The 20,336-nt window shown below is 40.3% G+C and overlaps 1 pseudogene; it reads right to left on the minus strand.

Annotated features, from left to right (window-relative positions):
- Nucleotides 1–1,198: 1,198 nt before the first annotated feature.
- Nucleotides 1,199–19,508, minus strand: LOC133316522 (mRNA export factor GLE1-like; annotated as a pseudogene).
- Between the last annotated feature and the right edge of the window lie 828 nt (nucleotides 19,509–20,336).

The following is a 20,336-nucleotide window of genomic DNA, read 5'->3' on the forward strand; positions in this document are numbered from 1 at the left end:
CTCCTGTAGTCATTGTAAAGTTTACATGTACCATAACAGAAAATAAAAATCAGTTTTTCTTACTCTAAAACTCCTTGATAACACTAGTCCCTTAAAATAGAAGGGATTGATGGCGACTTGCTTAGGCAAAGGTTCAAAAGCATCGAATCTAAATCCAAATCAACCAGAGAACGGTATTCCAGAAATGGTATTAGTGGAGATGATGTTTTCTTTATGTATTTATTACACTTTCTCCATATTACGTAAAGTCAATATATTCTAAACTGTTAAATAAAATATAATAACTTCAATTATAAAGTTTGACTAAAATTATTTACTAATTCATTTAACCACTTTTATTCTTTTTATGAAATGATAAAATGCATTCAAAATGATATAATTATCCACATCCAATTTTTGAACTTCGTCTACAATAAATAGTCAATAATTTAACTTGCCTAGAAAAGGAATTTATAGTAATCAAAATGGCCATGGATATTACAAATCGATCCGGAACGATCGGGAATGTTTATCCGGTGGTTAGTAATTATATTTTAGATATGTATGCGCGTTGTGGTTTATAGAAAAAATGGTGCAAGAGGTAGCTGATCAGTGTTCATAGTAACAGAGACATGTAGTAAAAGGTATGAGGTGTGTGCACAGTGATATATAAGAAAATAGGGATTGGATTATGTGTACCTAAGAAGTTTAACCTTTTATTTATATGAGGACTATTGGGATAGGATAGAGGATCCTAGCACTTATCTCTTAGGCTTATCACTTAACTTAGGTTATTCCTTTTAGAAGTTATGAGCCCGTGGGAAGGTCCAGAACATGTGCCATCCAGAACATGTGCCATCCCAATCTGGCAGTTTGAGAACTCGAATTTATGGGCTGCAATGCTTCTTTGTTGGACCTCGGCTAGTGGTCGAGGTGTTTATGGCTGAATCCGTGTAATTTGATTTGCTTTCATAGGGAGGGTTGGAAAAAAATTCTTCTAAAAATCCTTTCATAGATACGGATACCTAATTTTTATTGAGTACAAATCCTACATTTTTTTAATCTAAACTCTTTACGGCAAGTTATTATTGAGTACAAATCCTACATTTTTTTAATCTAAACTCTTTACGGCAAGTTAACTGTAGATAAAATCAGATATAAACATGACTAACTCCTTGGAAAAAAGGATGACATTTGAAGTTATTTACTTACACATGAAAGTAGCCTCAACTGTCCTTTAAACAACTTCCTTTCTCCCTACACTATCTTCTACCAAAAAAAAAGCAACAGAGTTTTTTAACCTTCAAAAATGAACAGATGCATTTGACAACAAACTGGACAGTAGACTCTTTCCCTCTGGCTCTTGAAGGAACTTCTCATCTTCAATGTATGTCTGTATTTCTGCAACAGTCTTTGTCAACTCTGGTACTTGCAGTGATTTCAGCTGAACTAAAAAGTTCTCAGAGATGACTTTCAGCATCTTTAAGAATTGAGATTTATATCTTCTAAAAAGAGCAAATCCAGCCATCTGAAAAAGTAAGAATTTGTTAACATTAGAAGATGTATAATAACAAAGCACCTCAACATTCTACATTACTTACTTGCAAGAATGCATTGAGCGAAATAGCTGTATATTGATTGGCTGGGAGAGCATTCAAGAACCTTGCAAGCCATGCCCAACCTTCTTGCATGCCATGCAAATTTTGAACATTTGGAATTTCAGTCTGTTAAAAAGAAGCATGGAAAACAGATCAAATGAGATCAGTGAGATGAGAAACAGTAGTTGGCAAACTGCAAATATGGTCCATGTAAATTTGTTAAAATTCTGAGACAATCATGACATACCTGAACCAGTGCACCATACACCATCATGTATGATTCTAACCGCTCTAAGTAATGTTCTGTACTCTCCATGTTTCCATCATCTTTTCGATAACCAATACTTCTGAAGTATGCCTCTTTTGATTGAATGGTAGACTGACAGGGAAAAATTAAGAATCCAGATTCAACAGCGTAAGTATCCCCCATGTTCGTAAAATTATATAGTAAAGAACACATCTACGAGCATATATTATCATAATAAATAATTATCCTCCATCCATGAGTAATATTATATATTTTTAAGTTCAAATATTCAAGGCAGTGAAGAATTAGCAAATTAACTTTTCTTTTATATATCTATCATCCAATATTGCAAATTATGCTTTCCGCAGTAATTGATCTTTCTCTGTGGAAATGTCATTGTTACGTCAAAAAAGTTGGATAGCTAGCAAAACCTTATTGGCATTGCTTCTCTCATAGAGATAAAATGGACTCAAACCTCTTATTTAGGCAAAATGTGGTATAAAAAGGACGAATAAACGAATTTTAGGTAGCAAAAGTGTTTCTTACTTCAAATTGAGTTTAAAGAAAGTTAAAATATATTAACTCTCCTCAACAAATCAACTATACCACAATCTATTTAACATGAGGCTAGGAAACTAGACAAAAAGAATAAATGGCTCAATAATGTTCTCATGTTATATCAAGTTAGCTTTCTGTAAACCATGTGCTTTGGGACGGTGTATAGTGTAACATCCTGGGCGCTGACGAGGGCGGGGAGTGATCGCCGGTGCGAAAGGGCATGAACAAGGAGCGGCTCCTGGCAGGCTTCTAGGGACGGGGGTACATGAATGAATCGAATCAACACTCGAAAGAGAGGGATTCCAGAGACTGTGCTGGTATGGGACGGTACAGTTGGGAATGACTTATAAGAATTAATTGGTACTACCTATACTAACAAAATGCATCTACTTTTCGGTAGCCCGGATCGAAAGAACTCCACAGTTAAGCGTGCTTGACTTGGAGCAATTCAGGGATGGGTGACCTCCTGGGAAGTTTTCCCGGGAAGTGTGCGAGTGAGGACAAAGCACGCTGAAAAGTCTCGTGTTAGTGTGTGGGGACAGTCGTTGATCCTTGCAAGTTGCTAGGCGTGACAAGTGGTATCAGAGCAGGGCCTCACTTCCAGTACGGTGTGGTTCGAGGACGAACCAGGCGGAAGCTGGTGGGCATGTAACATCCCGGGCGCTGACGAGGGCGGGGAGTGATCGCCGGTGCAAAAGGGCATGGACAAGGAGCGGCTGGTATGGGACGGTACAGTTGGGAATGACTTATAAGAATTAATTGGTACTACCTATACTAACAAGATGCATCTACTTTTCGGTAGCCCGGATCGAAAGAACTCCACAGTTAAGCGTGCTTGACTTGGAGCAATTCAGGGATGGGTGACCTCCTGGGAAGTTTTCTCGGGAAGTGTGCGAGTGAGGACAAAGCACGCTGAAAAGTCTCGTGTTAGTGTGTGGGGACAGTCGTTGATCCTTGCAAGTTGCTAGGCGTGACATATGGGCAGGCCCTGTGAAACTCAGCCAGCAAAACATCCATTGTATGTGGGACCTGCCTTGCAAATGAAAAACAATTAAACCCAAAAGCAAATAAATTATTATTATTCCTTGAAGGCTTGATTCTATACCATCCTCCTAACTAATCCTAAAGGCTAGAAATTAAACTTGTACCTGAGATGTAACGAGAACAATGACATAGGCACTTGCAAAGGCAGTATCACGACGGATTTCACACCATGAAACAACCTGTAAAGTGCGTTGTCAGTTATCACAAACAACTTCATTTACTAACAACCATAGACGGGTAACCAAATTCTACCATATCTCGCTAGTTTTTGTTCCTCGTTTTGAATATTTTTAGCCAATTTCAGCCAAATGTTATTTGATCACAAATATTTCCAAATACCTCTTTTAAGGATTTTAAAACAAAAAGATTTTATACAGACTAGTCATAATTTAGAGCTTTAACATTTTAATTACTGTATACTTTTTCCTTTTATTTGCTATCTTCCATAATCCATATACCACTAATGCAAAAAATAAATAAATAAACCCAGTTGTAAGATTAGTCTATTGTTTGTCATATGATCTTTGTTCTAGTCCAATAAAGCAGAAAGAAACTATAACAAGAGAATGGCTAACCTTTTTAGCAAATATCTCAACGCCAATTGATTGAGGACATTGAGGATCATTCAAGAGTTTAATGAGATCACTTGCTTTTGACCTGCATAATGTTCAAAAGAGTAAATAGACGTGCAGTACTAATACCCTGTTTAAAGGATTTGGATTGCCTTTATTTGAAATAAAATTCTTGAACAAAATTTATTTCAAACATATATTCTTGTGTGTTTTTTGGCAGTTAAAACATTTCTTAAACAGTGTTGCAACAGAAACAGATGGACATAAAATTTTGTCCCTTAACAAAATTCAAGAAGTGCAAGAATGATAAATTGATGATCAGCATTATGCATAGTGAAATTAAAATATTCACTTCACCTAACGTTGTCTCTTGTGCCACTTATTTGCCTTATCAACCGGGAAATATGACTCTCGTGTCGGGTATAATCCTGAACAGATGTTGACACAAAGAAACAAGTCATCTCATCAAAATCAAGAGTGTGCTAATGGGCAAGTTAGTCTTCAAAGTGATGAAGGGCAGAAGCAGATTTCTTGTGATATAAAACAGTTCTGCAGACATTTCATGCCTCAGACATGTTGGTGCTAATAAAAACCATGAAAAATATACATTATATTATCTAGAACAACATTCAATTAAAAAAATATGATAACAAACAAAAGGCAAAATCAACAAATAATTCGTATTACTTATTGCATGTAGGATAATAAACTAACAGCCTTGAGATAAACAGATGCAATATCTAATTATTACCATGTTAGAACTTGATCTTATCACTTGGTTTCTCTCAGATAGCTCTTTCAGTTTCTGTAGTCTCCCATGCTCTAGATTTGAAGCACTTGCTGCAGCGCGGTATACATTACCTAAAGATTGTGTAGGCCAGGTGAAATCTCAGATGATAAAACAATATAAAAACTAAATAGTAAATTGATACGATCCAGTCCAAGCCTACTCAGGTATATAAAAGGGACAAGCACAGGAGGAATTGGGCTTCAACTAAAGGTGATCAGGGCCCAAATATCACTGAAGCAAAGGATGGTGACTCAGCAAATTCTGTTGCAACAAACTGAGTGCGCGCAAGGGAGTAAAGGGAAGGCTTAAAGGGAAGGCTGAGGAGAGAGGGAGGGCATCGAATAAAAAGGAGAGGAGAATTGAGACCTTGGGAGAGAGTGGAGCCTCTCCAATTGCTTCACATTATCTTTCTTTTCCTGCACTTTTTGATTTACATTGTTGTGTTGTTTCCTGTTTGAAAGAGGAGATTAATTGATCCTGATGGACAATTTGCCTCTGAGGATGAATTAGAAGTGTAATTGGAGCTTATCATTTTCAGTTATAATACAGATATGGACGTATTTCCTTCATAGAGCTGTGTTTCGTTTCTGATTTGAGTTGATTTACTGTTGATTGTTGTTGGTCTGTATCAATTTGTTGTTGGTCTGTATCAATTTGGTATCAGAGCTCCGATCTAGGAGCTCTGTGGGATGGTCGTGACTAGAAGCATGGAAAACCGTGTTGATACTATGGAGGAGAGGTTGCGCAGGACAGAGGCTCAAAACGTTGAAATACTAAGGAGAGTGGAAGCTGGCGAAGCGGGGGTGCTGGAGATCCTTCGGAGACTGGATGACATAACGAGACTCAGGGGAAATGATTCTCACGACGAGAATGACGGTTCTAATCGCTACACAACCGGACCGCCAGGACGGAGATACAATCCGGTTATGTCAACAACCAGGCGTTTGGAATTACCCTTGTTCCACGGAGAGGACGCGTACGGGTGGATAAACAAAGTAGAAAGGTACTTCAGTATCAACGGTGTAGCCGAAGAAGACAAGGTAGCTGCAGTGATGGTTACGTTGGAAGGCGAAGCCCTACAGTGGTACCTGTGGTGGGAAATCAACAACCCCAATGTGGGTTGGGAGTATTTCCGGCGAGAAGTCTTGAGCAGGTTCCAACTGGAAGCTCTAGATAACCCATATAGAGCTCTGTATTCCTTAAAGCAGACGGGAACGATGGCGGAGTTCAGGTGCGAGTTCGAGAAGATTATTGGTGCTTTGCGTTTTGAGGATGAAGAGCTTTTGAAGGGCGCGTGGATTAATGGCGTCCGGTGTAGCGTTCGTGAAGAGTTGATGATGACTCCCAACATAAGTTTATCAGAGATGATGAAGTATTCTCTGAAAATAGAGAAGAGGAATGATGCATTGAGGGACGAAGGCTTGGGGACAGGGAGAGGATTTGGGCCAACAGGAGCGGGCAGAGGAAATCAGGCCCAACGTAATTGGGCTGGCCAATACACCAATAGGGGAAACTGGAGCGGATCGGGCTTCACTAACCAATCCAATCCGGTTCGGGTCATGGGTCAAGCCCACTCAAATACCCTAAATCAACCTGCTAGGGCTCCAAACGAGGAGCAAACACGAACGACGGCCACAAAAGGGGCATCTGGCACCGTCAATACACACGGAGGGGCTGGACTCGCGACGGAGAGTCAAGCGAGTAGCAATCGACGTCTCTCACCAGCAGAAGCCAGGGAACGTCAGGCCAAGGGGCTGTGCTTTACCTGCAACGAACGGTGGAACCCCCAACATAGGTGCCCATTCAAGCATCTTCAGGTGATGATAGTCGAAGACAATGACTGTGTGGAGGGAGAAAAGCCGATGGAAGGGCCGACGATCCTTGAAGATACAGATCCACAAGGAGGAAACGAAGACGTAACTCCTCAGCTCTCGATGCAATGTTTGCTGGGGCTCTCTTCAAGCCAAACACTCAAGGCATGGGGAGAGATTCACGGGACTGGCGTCGTCGTGATGATTGACTGTGGGGCATCAAGCAACTTTATAGAGAGAGGAGTGGCTGAGCGACTGAAGCTACCAGTTACAGAGACCCAAACGTATAATGTAGAGGTGGGAGATGGCCACAAGGTTTGTTGTCAGGGGGTGTGTAAGGAAGTGAGTCTTTCACTTCAGGGAGCAAGGATCAACCAAGATCTTTACATTTTTGATCTGGGAAGCGCGGATGTGGTGTTGGGATTGGAGTGGCTCACTCAGCTTGGGGATATAAGAGCCAACTTCAAGGACTTGGTTCTGAGGTTCATGCAGGAGGGACAAGAGGTCGTCATCAAGGGGGATCCGACTTTGTTTCGTTCTGTAGCCTCCCTGAAGTCTGTGGTTAAGGCATTGCAAGACCACGGACAAGGTTTTTTTCTAAAATCTGAAGAAGAAGAGGGTCCAGATGGTGAAGAACCATGGGAGGAGTTGGAAGGCTTGTTGGTTTGGTTCGAAGATGTCTTCCAGAAGAAAAAGGGGCTGCCGCCGAAGAGGGAACACGACCATGCAATCAACCTGAAACCTGGGAGCACGGTGCCAAACATACGGCCATACAGGTACCTACCCACACTATCAAAAGTCTGAGATAGAAAATCTGGTGGCTGAGTTATTGGGTGATGGGTGGATTAGGCATAGTACCAGCCCCTATTCTAGTCCCATGATTTTGGTAAAGAAGAAAGACGGGAGCTGGAGGGTCTGTGTCGATTACAGAGCCCTGAATAAGCTGATTGTGCCTGATAAGTTTCCCATTCCGGTGGTGGATGAGTTGCTAGACGAGTTGGGGGGCTCAACAATTTTTTCCAAACTCGATCTGAAATCTGGATTCCATCAGATCAGGATGCGAGAAGAGGACATACCAAAAACCGCGTTTAGAACACACCAAGGACATTACGAGTACTTGGTGATGCCCTTCGGGTTAACAAACGCACCTTCCTCATTTCAAGCTCTTATGAATGATGTCCTTCGTCCATTTCTGAGGAAGTTCGCTTTGGTATTTTTTGATGATATAATGGTATACAGCAAGGGCAGAGCTGAACACTTGGAGCACCTGCGTCTGATCTTTGAGGCCCTAAGGTCAAATTCATTGGTGTGCAACAGGAAGAAGTGTAGTTTTGGAAAGAGTAAGATGGAATATTTGGGCCACGTTATAACAGCTCAAGGAGTCAGTGCTGATCCTAGTAAGGTTAAGGCTATGAGGGGATGGCCAATACCCAAAAATGTAAAGGGCCTGCGAGGTTTCTTAGGCTTGACAGGATATTATAGGCGGTTTGTGCAAGACTATGGGAAAGTTGCGAAACCATTAACAGAGTTGCTTAAGAAAGATGCATTCAAATGGAATGCAGAGGCGGAGAAAGCCTTTGAATTCTTAAAGGAGAAGATGAGTACCGTCCCTGTTCTTGCTTTGCCCAATTTCTCTAAGTTGTTTATTGTGGTCACAGATGCGTCAGGAAAAGGAATTGGGGCTGTCCTAATGCAGGACAACAGACCTATTGCGTTTCTAAGTCAAGGGTTCTCCCCAAGGGCACAAGGGAAGTCAATCTATGAGAAGGAACTTATGGCCATAGTCTTTGCCGTACAAAAGTGGAAGCATTACTTGATGGGGAGACATTTTGTCATAAAAACTGACCAGAAGAGTTTGAAATTCTTAACTGATCAGAAAGTATTGAATGAGGAGCAGCAGAAATGGGCAGTTAAGCTCATTGGATTTGATTTTGAGATCCACTACCATCCGGGCAAGGAAAATCACGTTGCTGATGCGCTCTCTAGACAAATGCAATTGTGCGGCATCACTAGATTGCAGCTGCCAATATTGGAGGACCTAGAGCTGGAATTACACAATGACAGTAAGATGAGAAGCATTATTCAAGCATTGTTAATTGGCAGTGACATTCATCAAGGATTTAAATTGGTCGAAGGCAAGTTGTACTACAATGAGAGGTTAGTTTTGCCTAAAAATTCTAAATTCATCTCTGTTTTGCTACATGAATTCCACGATTCCAGCTTTGGGGGGCATTCTGGATACTTTAGAACCTATAAAAGGTTGGCTGGGCTGGTTTATTGGGAAGGGATGAAGAGATGTATCAAGGAGTATGTGGCTGCATGCATCATTTGTCAGCAAAATAAAGCACAAAATCTGTCCCCAGCTGGGTTGTTGCAACCATTACCTATTCCAGAAAAGGTGTGGACTGACATTTCCATGGATTTTGTGGGAGGGCTGCCAAAATCTATGGGTTTCGATACAATATTGGTAGTTGTTGACCGCCTCACAAAATATGCGCACTTCCTCCCCCTTAGGCATCCATACACGGCCAAAGATGTTGCTGACCTATTCATCAAGGAGATAGTACGACTTCACGGGTTCCCATCAACCATTGTTTCAGATAGGGACCGGATCTTTATGAGCTCTTTTTGGACAGACCTATTCAAAAGTGCCGGTACTAAGTTGCACTATAGCACTGCTTACCATCCACAGACTAACGGTCAAACGGAGGTAGTAAACCGGTGTTTAGAGGTGTACTTACGTTGTTTCTGTGGACCTAGGCCTAAGCTGTGGCATAAATGGGTTCCTTGGGCTGAGTTTTGGTACAACTCAACCTACAAGGATGCCACGGGTATGACACCCTTCAAGGCCCTTTATGGTAGAGATTCCCCCCATCTGTTTAGAGGGGAAGGGTTTGCCTCTGCCGTGGATGCTCTGTCCAATTCTTTGCATGCCAGAGATGAAATTTTGCTCGAGCTGAAGCAAAATTTGGTCCAAGCCCAGAACCGTATGACTGTCCATGTCAACCAGCGTAGAAGGGACGTCCAGTTCGCTCCTGGTGACTATGTTTATCTACGGCTCCAGCCCTATCGGCTTAAAACAATTGCAAGGCGTGTTAACGAGAAATTGAGTCCCCGGTATTATGGTCCCTATGTTATCTTGGAGAAAATTGGAGCAGCTGCGTATAAGTTACAATTACCCAGAAGTTGTCAAGTCCACCCGGTTTTCCACGTCTCTTTACTCAAGAAGGCTGTCACTCCGGTTCTGAATGCACAACCTTTGCCTGAGGCCCTTTCTGAGAATTGGGAATTGATTGTGGAACCAGAAAAGTTGGTACAATGGAGATTGTCCAACACAGGGGAGCTTCAGGTGCTGGTCAAATGGCATCACTTGCCAGAATTTGAAAATACTTGGGAATCTTTTGCGGTCATTAATGGGCAGTTTCCTCACTTCCACCTTGAGGACAAGGTGCTTGCATTGGGGGGCAGTATTGATACGATCCAGTCCAAGCCTACTCAGGTATATAAAAGGGACAAGCACAGGAGGAATTGGGCTTCAACTAAAGGTGATCAGGGCCCAAATATCACTGAAGCAAAGGATGGTGACTCAGCAAATTCTGTTGCAACAAACTGAGTGCGCGCAAGGGAGTAAAGGGAAGGCTTAAAGGGAAGGCTGAGGAGAGAGGGAGGGCATCGAATAAAAAGGAGAGGAGAATTGAGACCTTGGGAGAGAGTGGAGCCTCTCCAATTGCTTCACATTATCTTTCTTTTCCTGCACTTTTTGATTTACATTGTTGTGTTGTTTCCTGTTTGAAAGAGGAGATTAATTGATCCTGATGGACAATTTGCCTCTGAGGATGAATTAGAAGTGTAATTGGAGCTTATCATTTTCAGTTATAATACAGATATGGACGTATTTCCTTCATAGAGCTGTGTTTCGTTTCTGATTTGAGTTGATTTACTGTTGATTGTTGTTGGTCTGTATCAATTTGTTGTTGGTCTGTATCATAAATACTAATACATAGATCTAGACATGCAATGCAAGGGAATACCCACATGCACTATAAATTAACACCAATTGCACCAAATCCTTACAACGTTAGAAGGGGTTCCATATTTCTATGGTTGTTTTACAGCAAAGATTTTAAATAAATAAAGTGTATGAAGGAAACTTTTGTAATTAACAATGTGGTGACTAATGATAAAATATAAGATTCAAAAGTCTTAAATGACACCAAATTTGTTGCTTATGCAGATAGCTTCATCAAATAATTGTTGATGACACAGGGAAGAAGTAAATTAATTTCACTAGCATAGAAATATAAGGGAAAAAAACAATTTTCCAACTAAATAATAGTCAAATAAAAAAGAGAAGGCAAAGAAAACAGGTAAACTTCAACATTGGCTAGTAAATTCTAAATGTGAAAGAATATGGAAAAAAACAAAGAAAACCAATACCAGATTCCTTGGTTTCAACATTCAATAGGCTTGATGCAGTATCTGCTGAAAACCGAGCAGCTTCTTGCTGGATCCCTCCAGAATTGACACTTTTGGAATTTTCAGTAACATTCCTTTATATAGCTTCCTTTTCTGCTCTTCTTTCAGCTTCTACTGCTGCTCTTTTTTCAGCTTCCACTTCTGCCCTTCTTTTGGATTCCAATGCAGCCTATTTTGCTTCCTCTGCTCTGAGTTTGGCCTGCGCCAACAAAATTGAAAAATAATGAATGAAAGAGCATTTGCGCTAAAGCTTATATAAAGAAGGTAAGTGTCAACTAACAAGATACACATAGTGGTGGACATGTGAATATCTGTGAAAATATTACCAAGTCATAGGCTAGTAGCAGGTCAAGCAAGGTACAATCCAAACCAATGCAACAATAAATTTATTTGAGGCAGTTTAGGACTCTCAAAACATCATTGTAACAAAAAAAAAAGTAAATAAAAAGAAAGAAATAGTAAACCAATAGACTTCATATAAAAAAACGTGCATTTGCAATTGTAAACAGGTGATAATTAACCTCATTAAGCATCGGCAGCTTCAACCCAAATGTAATTTGAAACATATATATACTTGAATATAAAATAATATGTTGTGTATTGATCTAATTTAGAGGGTTACAATATATAGAGACTCTAATGGGCTTAAGTGAAAGACCCAGACCTAATACAAACCTAATACAATCAGAATTAATTACAGACTAATCATATCTAATCATAATAATTACAGACTAATCATATCTAATCATATTTAATATATTCTAACACTCCCCCTCAAGCTGGTGCGTATATATTGTGAGCACCAAGCTTGTTACAAATATATTGAACCTGAGGACCTCTAAGAGCTTTAGTGAAGACATCCGCTAGTTGATCAGAGGAGTTGACGAAAGCAGTCTTGATTTCTCCTGACTGAATCTTTTCTCGAATGAAGTGACAATCAATCTCTATATGTTTGGTCCTCTCATGAAAGACAGGATTAGAGGATATATGTAGCGCAGCTTGATTATCACAGATGAGTGTCATGGGTTGTTTCTGTTCACAAAGATGAAGCTCCTGAATCAACTGCTTTAACCAGACTAACTCACAGGTAGCATTTGCCAGTGCACGATACTCAGCTTCTGCACTAGATCGATTCTTTCTCTTCCACGAAATTAAGTTTCCTCCAAAGAAGACACAATAGCCAGAAGTAGAGCGCCTGTCCGAGGGTGATCCTGCCCAATCAGCATCTGAATAACCACAAATTCCTGTATTTCCCTGATCTGAATACAACAAACCTTTTCCTGGTGCTCCTTTGATGTATCGGAGGATCCTCACAGCAGCATCCCAATGTGAATCACAAGGGGAATCAAGAAACTGAATCGCTGTACTAACAGCGAAAGAAATATCTGGCCTAGTCACAGTAAGATAGTTGAGCTTCCCAATTAGCCTCCGATAACGTCCAGGATCAGATAACGGCTCCCCCTGTCCGGGCAATAACTTGACATTAGGATCCATAGGTGTATCAACTGGTTTACTCCCCAACATACCAGTTTCTTCTAGGATATCCAAGGCATATTTCCTTTGACAGATAGAAATGCCCTGTCTGGATTACGCCACCTCAATTCCCAAGAAGTAACGCAGCTTCCCAAGGTCCTTTGTTTGAAATGTACTAAACAAATGTTGTTTTAACTGACGAATTCCGTCTTGATCACTTCCAGTGAGAATGATGTCGTCAACATAGACTAACAAATAGATACACTTATCAGGAGATGTAATCCTATAAAACACAGAATGGTCAACTTTACTGCGGATTAAGCCAAACGCCTGAACAGCAGAACTGAAGCGACTGAACCATGCTCGAGGAGACTGCTTGAGACCATATAAGGATTTCCGAAGACGACACACCTTTCCAGACTCCCCCTGAGCAACAAAACCAGGTGGTTGCTCCATGTAAACTTCTTCTTGTAAATCACCATGAAGAAAGGCATTTTTGATGTCAAGTTGAAGGAGTGGCCAGTGACGAACAGCAGCAAGGGCAAGAAAGAGGCGGACTGACGCCATCTTAGCGACCGGAGAAAATGTATCGCTATAATCAAGGCCAAAGATTTGAGTAAAACCCTTGGCAACTAAACGTGCCTTGAGACGATCAATATGGCCATCAGGTCCAACTTTCACAGTAAAAACCCAGCGACAACCAACTATAGACTTCTCTGGAGGAGCAGAAACAAGGTCCCAAGTGTCATTGGAATGAAGTGCAGTCATCTCATCAAGCATTGCTTGGCGCCACCCTGGATGGGAAAGTCCTTCACCTGTGGTCTTAGGAATAGAAATAGAAGAAAGACTAGAAACAAAGGTGAAATGAGGTGATGAAAGACGGTCATAACTCAAAAAGGTATAAAGAGGATAAGGGTTACGAGTAGTACGTGTACCTTTTCTTTGAGCAATGGGAAGAGTCTCTGATGAAGAATCCGGAGAGGAAGAAGCAACAGCAGTGGGCGATGAGTCAGCAAGAGTCGAGTCGACAGGAGGCACAGTTTTGCGACGCTGATAGGTGAGAAGTGGACGGTCCTCAGGTATAGAAGCAATAGGTTGCTCATCTGGAATAGAAGCACCTGCAGCTGGCAAAGACAAGTCAAGAAAAGGGACAGGATGTGCATGATCAGCCTGTGACATCTGAGATGGGATAGAATTAAAGGGTTGTTGATCAAGAAAAGTGACATCGAAACTAAGTAACGCTTAAGGTCGGGAGAATAACAACGATAACCCTTTTGAAGACGAGAATAACCAAGAAAGATACACTGAAGGCTTTGGATGTTAACTTATCCTTACCAGGAGTGAGATCATGAACAAAACAAGTACAACCAAAGCCATATGGAGTTAGAGGATAAAGAGGAACATCTGGAAGCAATAGATTATGAGGAATGTCATTGTGGAGCACAGATGAAGGCATGCGATTGATGAGAAAACAAGAGATGAGTATAGCATCTTCCCAGAAGTGAAGGGGAACCTGCATATGAATAAGAAGGGTACGGGCAGTTTCAATGAGATGTCTGTTTTTACGTTCAGGCACCCCATTTTGTTGTGGAGTGTGAGGACAAATAGTTTGATGTAAAGTACCTTGTGTGGCCAAGAAATTAGAAAAATCACTAGAAACATATTCCTTAGCATTATCACTACGTAGAATACGAATAGAAACACCAAATTGAGTATGGATCTCAGTAGAAAACTTTTTATAAATGGAAAATAACTCAGAACGATTTTTCATTAAATAGGTCCAAGTGCAACGGGAAAAATCATCAATAAAGGTAACGAAATACCGAAAACCTAATACAGACAAGGTACGACTTGGACCCTAGATATCTGAATGAACAAGAGAGAAAGGGGCATAAGCTCGTTTATTAACTCGACTGGCAAAAGAGGAGCGTGTATGCTTCCCTTGTTGACATGAAACACAATCTAAAGACTGAAGACCGGACAAAAGAGGAACCATTTTCTGCAACTTTGAAAGACTTGGATGACCAAGGCGACTGTGGATAAGTTGTGGAGATTCTGTGAGAGAGCATGCTACTGAAGGACGAGGCACATCCAGATAATAAAGCCCCCGTGACTCACGACCCACTCCAATCATTTTTCCCGTAGCCGGATCCTGCACAGAAACAGAATGGTTAGAGAAAGTAATGTGCAAGTGAGGGAGTGGATCAACTTACTAATAGAAATTAAGTTATAAGGGATGCCAGGAATGTAATAGACAAATGTCAGGGCCAAGGTAGAGGTCGGACGAGCTTGTCCAATCCCACGAACTGGGGCTTTGGTTCCATCCGCAAGGGTAAAAGACGGTAAATGATCAGAATAAGTAAGAGATGTAAAGAGTTCCTTATTACCACAGAGATGATCGGTAGCACCGGAGTCAAATATCCAAGTGCCAAGTGATGTAGAATGAGAAACACAAGCAACGGGATAACCAGTATAAGGCTGAGACTGAGGAGAAGCCTTCCTGAGAGGGGTTTGGAGTGCAGCATAGTCCGAACCTGAACCAAATGATGCATTGTCTGACTGAGCTATATTTGCAACAATAGAAGAAGAGTTAACCTCCGAGAGATCAGGAGATGCTGCTGCCATTTAAAGATAAAATATAAAAGCCGTAAACGAAGGCAAACGATATCCAATCAAGGAGAACCACGCGTCTAAAGTCAGACCCACAGAGAGACAATCACAGATCCAGAAAGGGGAGGAGAAGGCGAGCTTCTCTGTCCAAGACCGGCCGGAAAAAGCCGCCGGAGTAGTGCACACGCGCCGGTAGAAGGTGGCTAGTGAGGCCCACGCGCAGAGGAGGTGGGCAGCACGTGACGGCGCATGAGGGATGCGTTGGTGACCGGACCTCCACAGACTTGATCGCCGGGAGGAGACAGTCCTGATCGCGTGATGTCTGGTCTTAAAAGTCGTCGGAAAAACGTCTCCGGTGGCCTGAACAGTGGTCCTAGTGGCGGACGGTGTAACAGCCCCAAACCCTGTAGCATGATATTGTCCGCTTTGCCCCGCGCACAAGCACCGTCGAGCTCACGGTTTTGTTTCTTGGGACACCCCACAAAAGGCCTCACACTAGAAGAGGTATCCACACCCTTATAAGGCATGCTTCGTTCCCCTCTCCAACCGATGTGGGACATTACATCCTCCCCCACTGGGAATACAGCGTCCCCGCTGTACACACCGATCCAGGGCCAGGCTCTGATACCATAAATGTAACAGCCTCAAACCCTGTAGCATGATATTGTCCGCTTTGCCCCGCGCACAAGCACTGTCGAGCTCACGGTTTTGTTTCTTGGAACACCCCACAAAAGGCCTCACACTAGAAGAGGTATCCACACCCTTATAAGGCATGCTTCATTCCCCTCTCCAACCGATGTGGGACATTACAGACGGTGGTTCCGGTGACCGTCGACGGTGCTGACGCGTTTGGAAAATTACTCAGAAGCTGTTTACAGCCCTAGATGGCTTGCCGGAAGGACGCACGGCAAAAAAAGAGGACCCCTAAGCAGTGGGCTTAGGTTTTAAAGCAAAAACAAGGTTTCTAAGCGAAAGCGAGGGTCCTCAGAACAAAAGAGCTCTGATACCAACTTGAATATAAAATAATATTTTGTGTATTGATTTAATTTAGAGGGTTACAATATATAGAGACTCTAATGGGCTTAAGTGAAAGGCCCAGACCTAATACAAACCTAATACAATCAGAATTAATTACAGACTAATCATATCTAATCATAATAATTACAGACTAATCATATCTAATCATATTTAATATATTCTACCATATATTTTGCCAAATAATACAATCAACTAAAAGATAAAGTTACGGTACCTCTGCTTCAGCTTTAGCCTTTTCTTGCTGCTGTTTTTCCTCTTGTAAAGCAGCCTTTCTCTTGGCCTCTTCATAAGCTGCATCACTTCTTATTTTCCTTTCTTCTATTTGTGATTTGAGTTCACGGTCATGTTGAACAGCTGTCAAGTGATTATCAAGTGCTTCCGCACTACAAAAATTGGGAGATAAACATCAGTTTCTTCATTTTCAACTAGTTCAAACATAGCAACTATCTCACTAGAGAATAAAAGAAAAAGAGAAAAATGCTTAGGGGGTGGAGAACAAGTAGAAAACATACTATGCATGTCAAATTTAGTTATGAAAATGAGAAATAGCATCAATATAAAAGCACATTCAAGTTCAATAGTCATAAAAATGTATTCATCAAATAAAATCAGATTCCACAGCTTTAAATTAATGTGCATCCTGACGGTTTGTCTTCCTCCTATAAACAAATTAAACATGTATCCTTTCAACAGTATTTTTGTGAAACATATCATGCTCCAGCCCAAACAAATGGGAAAAAAAAATATTAATACTTAATGGATATCCACAAATGGCATGACACATTAACAAAATCATTTCATGCAAATAATCCATAGTTTAAAGCTCTCATAAAACACATTGATAACGTGAACATAATAATAGAGTAGCCTGCCTTGTCCATAACAATTCATAGTCATTGCTTATATTAAAGTCAGACAAGACAGATATGTGAAGGAAAGAATCATATTGCCTTGAAAAGTAAAAAGGGGATGAGGGTGGACTGTGACAACTTACATCCGACGCTGATATTGAGTGTCAAACTTTTTATCCAATTCCCGCCTTGTTTCTTTATATTTCTCAACTCGAAGAAGGGAAGAAGTAGAATTCTGACTTTCATTCACAAGAGCCATCTCCAGTGCTGAGATCTTATTCCTAATTTCATCCTGTCAATCCAGAAGATCAGAAACAAGTCTACTATACAGCGTAAAACAAAACCATGAGTTTGTTTTGCAATTCGCCATGCATGATATGGTGATAAAGAATGACAAGTTATTCAAATTGTAACTAAAATGTAAAACAGGTAACTAACACGATCACTCACCTTAACCCTGACCTGATGTTCATGGGTCAACTCAAACAAGGAACCCTCTATATCTCCCACTTCATCCATCAAGTAGGGTTGCATTTAAAACCAGAGGCAACGTCAGAATCATCATTGTCACTGAAACACCCAGGAAGTGCAAATTATTACTCTCAAAACACCCAATGGAGAAAAATTCAACTGAATCAACAAACAATATGAAGTTAGGGTTTAAAATTGACATTTTTATTATTCAAAATAGGTGAAGAAAGCTAGGGTTTCAGAAATAGACACCTCAGATAAAGTTCATCACAAGTAAAACGTTTGCCAGCAACAACTAAAGCTCTGTCATGATCATCATCATCCTCGCTCTTTATGTCCTCCATCTCATACTCATAGACACCCATTATGAAGGGTCTATCTTTGAAATTGGATATTGTTTTATCTAAAGGCCAGAGTTTGATAGAAGATGCAGCTAGCTTGATCTCCAAAGCATCAAGCTCGGAAACAAGAGCATCAAAGCTCCAATCAGTTTCAGGGTCAACAGCAACACCATCAACACTTTGGGAAAAACGAAGATGTAATTTCAAAGCTCCCCTGCAAATACGAATCAAAACCAGGGGGAATTGAAGCACGTGAAATTTATTTATTTTTTTAAAAAAAAAGAAAAGAAAAAGAAAAAATCTTACATTGTTCGATAACTGAAATGACGCTTTCCTTTCCGGCAAGAGGAGATTCGATTCGAATAGGGCAGAGCAGAGTTGCCTCCTAGGACACGGTAGTAGAGTTGCCTCCTAGGACATGGTAGTATGACGTTGTGCGGTGTCTTGTCGTAACTCTTAAGACAACTTCATTAATACAAAGCAAAGGAATAAATTCATTCAGCCATTTCAATGAAAATGCAAAAGTCATGTGAGGCGCCTACTTGAGATAACATGACGTCAATATCAATAATATACAATATACACGTTCATGTCAGGGAGGGGAGTTGTAAAAGATGAAGTCAATGAATGAAAAATTTGTAAGAGATATCCTTTGATTTTTTACATTTGTAATTATAACATTTCTATATTAAGTCATGCTGTCTATTCCATTTGGTAGAAGATGTGCCGTTGTCTGTCAATGTCTCTTCCTAATCATAATGAACTCAACCATCAGGTTAAGGTTACAAGATATCGTTGCAGTTCCACAACCACGTTGTAATTAAGCTAGGACTGTGTCTTGCTTTCATTCCAGCAAGCACAAGTGAAGATTTTAAAAGAAGTTTAACTAATCGACACCAACATTGGTTCAAGAAGATACATACAACCCCAAGATAATAAAATAATTTCAGTAACTTTTAAAAGATAAAACGCAGATGGAAAATAACATTCCCCGAAAACAGAAAAACGTCAAGAGATTTCAAAGGAGGAGTTGGGAATGATGCATACCGAGAAACGTTGTTGATCAGGGAATGCAGCAAGAGGCCTTATATGATACTTGAAGGTGAAAACACACAGCTCCAATTCAACCTGTTGCAAAACAACAAGGTTCAAAGGTAGGACACACTCACAATGTATTGAAAGCAGAGATTGATGTGTCTTTCACTAGAAAAAGCAAAATATAAAACTTTGATATCAATACTGTTATATTAATTAACGTTCGACAAAAAATTAGATTCACAAATACGAGAAATTGAATCAGCCTATACAAAAGCCAATAAATAACCGTTTCATCAGCAGATAAAATCAATCAAGAATTGCGCATCACTAAAACAAGAAAGACCATTACTATTTACTGGTGTAAGAACCAAGTAGAACAATCAATGATTCACGATAATCAGGATCTGCCAAATCCACAAACTGAAAGGTGTTGTTTTATCGTGCGTTACCGTTACTGGCGAACGTGTACAGTCACACATACATAGGCCTAGCGTTTCAAAAGTGAGGGGAAAAAAGATATAGAGAGAGAGGGATGGAAAAGAGAAAAAAAGAAGGAGGCGTGAACCTGAGACTGAGAAGAAGATCGTTGGGAATGGCCGCAATCCTTGTTCGAGTAGCGCCGTGGTTACCGTTGAGACTTGAGAGAGCACAAGCGAGTGTAGTGCCTATTCTTTCTTTTTTTTGATATTTGTGTAGTGCCTATTCTACATATGTAAAGGATCCGGCCCATTAGTCCAATTTCTTTAGTTCTTTAATAAGTTATAAAAAAAAACTATTTATAAATATTAGTACAGATTTATTTGATTTTATTTCTTTTGCACCTTAAAATATGAGTGTCATCTATTTAATGAGCAGTATATAAATAATCCAAATGTTTGAGCAATTTATTTAATGCGACCTATAATTTATTTTTTTATTCATTGGTTGCTATAGTAATTTAACATTTCTATTGTCGAATAGTGTTCATCCTAAATAATTTATAATTGTTTTTTTTCTTTGGGTCTTTGTAGGGTGCCGGATGTGTCGCTCTTTGCCCTAGGAAAGCAAGATAGGAAAAAAAAATAGCGGAAATTTTTTGGCTGCATTAACTGTTGTGCAATGTTTTGGATTTTGTCGCATTTTTACTTCATTGAAAATTTGGGCAATTATGTTATAAAAAAAAAAAAAAAAAAATTGGGCAATTTGTTATTTTCAAGCGTGAATGCTGTAGTTTTTCCAAGTTCAAAAATACCACAAAATAGCATGATAATTCTTTTCTATTTCAGATATTTCTCAAGTAGTATGTATGTTTTTTTGTTCCTTTATATTTATAACTTTATGTTTATATCCCCAGCATATTAAAATTTAGAGCTTCACATCATGATGAAGGTGTTGATTTACCCGAGACGATAATTAACCAACCACGGCCAACAACAATTTCATTCTTTTTTCTCAAGCAT

Source organism: Gastrolobium bilobum, unplaced genomic scaffold, assembly GCF_033153095.1.
Source record: "Gastrolobium bilobum isolate Gb01-03AN ecotype WA unplaced genomic scaffold, APGP_CSIRO_Gbil_v1 utg21995, whole genome shotgun sequence".
Lineage (NCBI taxonomy): Eukaryota > Viridiplantae > Streptophyta > Magnoliopsida > Fabales > Fabaceae > Gastrolobium > Gastrolobium bilobum.